Below are 6,022 nucleotides of genomic sequence, written 5' to 3' on the forward strand. Positions count from 1 at the left end.
CGTCCAGGTATACAGAGCCCGTTTCCTCCCTAAGCCTAAAGCGACGTTCTTCTTCCTGGTCACCAGCCGTCTACGCAGCGAGCTTTGTCAGCCGGGCCTTCTTCTAGCTCCTCCTTCTGCATTGATGCTCGCCGCTTGCTACGGCCTGGTTTCCACTCACCGCATGCTTAAATCCCACCTTCCCTTCGAGCCAAAGGGAACGAACGAACACCCCAGGAGCTAGCTTTCTGAACAGCTTCTCACGATTGGGCTGAGAGAGGCATTCCTTCCGCATACAATAATAGACCACAGATTAATTTTATAATTAAAATAGGGCCTCGGCAGACCTCAAGTTGTATATTCTGGGGGCGTTGCATTTCATAAAACCTCTGGCACGTCTTTGTTAAAAACGATTGCAAAAAGCCTAATCCTTTGCATATTTACTCAAAAGCACAATTCATTCCAATATAGTTTCTAGTTAACATTGCAGTAAATGGACTCCAGAAGATGGTAGAGGACAGGAAGGCCTGGAGGAAGGTTGTCCATGGGGTAGGGTCGGACACGACTTCGCAGCTAACAACAAATTACTAGTTTCTGAGTAGTCAAGGTTAAAGATATATTACATCACTTGTGGTCGTCTTCTTGCGCCATATCCGTTATCGGATGTTGGCGATCATGTTGGTGATCCTGTTTTTATCAGCAGCCGCACAAAAAAGTGCTGCTGAGTTTTGTCCAAACCAATCCTAGATTTTGAAGCCACCATGTTCTTCTTCTGCCTGGACCTCACTAGCCTTCAATCTTTCCCTGGAGGATTAAATTTACTTGTGGTCACATAATTCAATTGGACTTGAGTAAATAACCGTGAGATTGCATTGTAAAAATGTATATTTCTTCTGTTGGGTTTGTTGCGAAGACAATATTGGATGTATAAAAAAAACACCCTAAAATGTGGGTTTTTAAATCTTAACTTTTTCATAAGCATTTAGACATTGTCCTACCTCAAAATCCTTTTGATATTGCATACTAAATGATCTTACTGAGGTCTTAAGCAATATTGCCACTATCTACTTTTGCAAAAAACCTGACTTGATACTTCATATCAAACTGTTGAAAACAATACCTAAAAAAATATGCATTAAGTGGCAAAACCCAATTAATTCTTATGTGGTTAATTCTATAGAATGCCAAAGTGTTCAGCTTACAACCATTCTTTATTTTTCATTTTTTCTGTATTAGTATAGCAATTGATGCCATATACATTTCCAACTACTTTCCATTCAGTTAAGATTGTGTGATTTAAAGTTGTCACAGTATGCATGGACTCCTCAGGCATTTGGTTTGTACAGCGATTAGTGGATTTCACTGCTGGTAGAATAAGTATCTACCAGCTGCTGTTCTGACCTGAACTCAGGGAGGTTGTTAGTTGTGACAGTTGGCTAGAGTGGTAGGTTTAGCTGTAAAAAACTTTAAATATGAGTATTGCTCTAATTATCTTTGTGTGATAAGCAGGTTGCTGTAAAGAGACTTTGGTCTAATGAACTTTGTGATTTCTATAGACCTGCCTGCCTGACTTATACAGAAAAACATGATCCAACAGGAAAGTCATTCTGCAGGATGCTTTGCTTCCACATGGGGTGATATTTAACACACTCACAGGACATCCCTAAGGAGTAGACCAGACTCATGGAGAAATAGAGCATCCTTACCAGTTTGGATATTTTTCTCTACATGGGTTTGATAGACAGGTTGCTTTAGAATCCTGGCCTTTGGCTTTTTCTTGTATTTTATTTACCAATGTTTATCAAAAGAGATATATCAGTTGTACCCACCAACTATAACAGGAGAATAAAAACTGATGGAGGGAAATGGAAATACCCCATCTTTCTTACACCCTTGTCACAGAAATTCAATAAACTACAAAAAGAAGAAAGCATCTTGCTCTCTATCCTGCTTAGCAGTGCAGCTCAGCATTCTTTTTTGCCAATAAACAAGAAAATAAATCATTGTGGGGCTTTATTAGGCTTGCTAATCCATAGTCAAAATGGCTGTTATGATTTTGTTGTATTACACATGCTTAGATTCCAGAATTATCTTTTAAGATCAGCGCCTTACCGTATATCCATTGTTAAGCTATGCAAAGACTTGAATTCCCCAGCAAGTTGGAACTTCAACTTCCCTTTTAAAGAACAAACATTTTCTACTTTATTTCATTACTTCACTATATGCTAGTGAGTTATGTAGCTAAGTCAATACAACCAAACTTTGCATGACACTATATCACAAATAAAATACTTGTTTTTGATTAAAAAGTAATGCCGTGTCTCAATCCCATGAATAAGATCACAATTTTTTTCATTGTGACAGTAAAAATGATAAAATTCTATGTTCTCTTAGGCCACAATATACTATTTATTAATAAAACATTGTTTACTGATGTTAGGTTTCACTCTTGATGCTACCACAAGAGTCAATGATCCACAGGAACAAAATCTCAGTCAATGCATTGAATGCCATTGATTCACATCTCATGAATTCACCCAGATGGACTTGAAAAGTTTGGGTACTTTCTAGCTCTGGTTAGGAAATAATCAGTTTTATCATAACACTCCCCCAAATAGCCTCAGAATCCTTGCTTGCATGAAAGCAAGCATAAATGTAACTGAATGTGCAAAATCCTTACAGGAACCTGCATTGAATGCATGAATATCTTGGGGAGTCTGAAATCATTTGAACAACCTTCAGAGAGGGCAAGTCTTATCTTGATATAATAAATCTTGAATAGGTCTTCCAACAGTATATTCCCTTAGCCCATATACAATACATTCTACAAGTTTTATGGATGCTATGTTGTTGCATCTGTGCACACACACACTATTGTGAGTCTACAAAACATTTTGTGGTCAAAATATCCCAGATTCAAAATGTCTAACCCTAACCAGAAATGCCATTCTTAAAATGGAGCATCAAGAATGGAGAACTTCCTATAAAGCTGGAACAAGACTGTCACAGAACTTTGTGTGCTATTCTTAATGCAACTGTATTCAGTTAAGAAATTTGTTGTTTTACGAAAAAATAGAATCATCAACGTTTTAAGATTAATTAGAACTTTTCAATGTGATATAAAGATAATGATCATGGATTTTGTACTTCAGAAACATGAGTCAATGATTGTACTGGACGTGATGTATTACTGGAACAAGCCCTTGCGATATCATTTTCAGATTTTGATCTTGAAATAGTTGGTTTCTTGAGCTGCGGTGACATATCGGTATTGATACCAGAGTTTTGTTCATCTTTCAAACAATGGTTTGTTTGACATGAAACAGAAACGGCTTCCTTTGCTTTGGGAGTAGTGCTGGGCAGATTTGAATATGGTTTTTCTACAAATTCATCTGATAAAGAAAAGTGCGCTGAGCAAATATCACAAACATCATCACAGAAAGATTGTACACTTCCATTGGACCGAGATGGAAACACGTATGCTCTGGATCTCACAGTCAAACCTCTGTGCGACTTTTTTGAACTTCCTTCTGTATCGGTGCTATCATATATTTCTTTCATAGTAACATGATTGTTTTTGGCACGGGCTTCTACATCTGTAATGAAACAGTTAATATTGTTCATTAAAAACATGTATGTTAAAAATGAACTTATTTTAATAATAGTAAAACTAATTTGAATACTAGTTGATATCTATCTTCTATTCCAAAATTCCTCTATTTTGTCTCTAATGTTACCAAAGAATATATCAAATCATGTTAAACAATAAAAAATAAAAACTCTAACTCATACAGGGCAAAGTTATTTTGGATATGTTACATTATCTTCTACTGTCAATCTGCCTTCTTTGTAAGATTTCATTCATCTTTCATGAAGACATGCTTAAGACCAAGAGGACCTCCTCAATAGCTAAAAAGAGAAAATGGAGCTCCTTGCTCCATGAATCTTCCTCACAATGCTTTTCTCAAACGTATTCTTAGATTGGTAAAAAGAAAGGGAAAAAGTTATTAGGATTCAAACTCTATTGTGTACAGCATAATTTTTTTTTCAAATATTAGGTTTCATCACCTGTCTATTTAATGTAAGCATTAACAGTAATATGTTCATTTCTTAAAGCAAAATAGAAAAACTGCTTTTTAAATAAATTTCTGCTACAGGAAAATGGGTACAAGGTTTATTATTTAGAATAGGGGTAGAGAATCGCTTTGAACCCTGGGACCCTTAATTTTAGATTTTTTTTTCGATAGCAGAAAATGTGGCAATTACATGGCATCAACAAAGGGGATGGAGATTGAAGACATTATTTTAAATATTAATTACTGTTAAATATTAATAGTACATCAATCTTGGTGAATTAGCACATTTATCTTTCTGTTTCCCAAATTTGGGAATTTGGGAAACAGAGAAATTTGGCAGAGAAATTTGTTATTATAATTTGGCAGTTCATTGCCAGCCAAATTTAAACAGTCCTAGAGACCGCAAAAATAGCTCTCAAACTTCATAATTTGGATCAGGGTTCTCACGCTTTTAGTTTCTCATGGATTCCTTTTGAGCTTCATTTATTTCTGTAATTTTATCTCTAAAATTAGCACAGAGAATGAGTTGTGAGGATTATGAAAAATTGATCATTGGCCTAAGAAGCTTATTATGGCCCTGATAGCACAATAATAAATTGATAGGAATTTTAGATTTCTAACACTAATCTCTTAAAATACATTTAATGGTTCATGTAAATATCTTTGTGTGAACTAGGAGAAGTTGCCCTAAATTTTATTTTAATATCATGACAAACTAAACTGATGATCAATAGTGTCTGATCCACCAGGAAAAGTCTCCACAGTATGATCAAATTATAATTTGGTGATTTGCTATATGTTATCTATCTTGGAGACCTTTATTTTTCAAATGCTAGATATGGATGTCACATTTTATATATATGTGATATATATGTGACATATATGTATATATTTTTAATATATTAAGAAAATCTGATACCAGTTAACACAATCAAATTTAAATATAACCAAAGGTAAGATATCCTTAACATTTATATCTCAATAAAGTTAAATGGACATATCCTTACTTCAACAATATTTTCTCACATTACAGAACTACAATTTCCAGAATCTTAATCACCAAGTCCAATAATGAGGAATGGTTATACAGGTAATCTTCACTTAATGACAGCCATTGGGACTGGAATTTCAATCACTAAACAATGCAGTCGTAAAGCATATCATGTAATGCCATATCACTTAGCAATGGTGATTGCTTATTGCTATCAAGGGAATCACCAGTTTGTTAAACAAGGGAATCCAGGCTGGTTACGGAGTGCCCAGATCACGTCACTTTGGGGCCACTGTGATGGCTGGAACCTTCAGGATTGGTCATAAGTATTGCTTTTCAGCACCGTTATAAATTTGAATGGTCAATGAATGAATAGTCATTAACTGAGAATTACTGGAATATATGTGGAAATCTGTATGATCTCTATCCTATAATATATATATATATATATATATATATATATATATATATATATATATATGTGTGTGTGTGTGTGTGTGTGTGTGTGTGTGTGTGAAAATATTAGCAACCTATTTAATTAGTTATATTCTTAATTACTATGTATTGAAAATATGTATTTCGTTTATCTAAACTTTTGTAATTACATTTAACATATTTACTTTACTTTGCAAAACTCTCATAGCAATATATATTCTTTGTAGACTGCATTCTTAGAAACTGTTTATACCTGCTGTCTGTTTCTTTCTTGAGTCCTATTAAATATAAAAAAAGATAATCAAAGCATCAATTTTACTTTAAAAAAAATTGTATTAAGAATTTTTCTAATGCTTGAGTTATTAGGTATGCCTCATCCTCTATTAAATATCAAATATTAAAATATGTTGAAGATTAACAAACCTTTTATTATAATTTAATTATAATTAAATAAAAATAAATTAAATGGTTGTAAGTCAAGGACTACCTGCATTACATAAATCAATAGTATAATTGATACTAAATGGGCTATGCTGCATTT

Source organism: Protobothrops mucrosquamatus, unplaced genomic scaffold, assembly GCF_001527695.2.
Source record: "Protobothrops mucrosquamatus isolate PMUCROS unplaced genomic scaffold, P.Mucros_1.0 scaffold24, whole genome shotgun sequence".
Taxonomy (NCBI): domain Eukaryota; kingdom Metazoa; phylum Chordata; class Lepidosauria; order Squamata; family Viperidae; genus Protobothrops; species Protobothrops mucrosquamatus.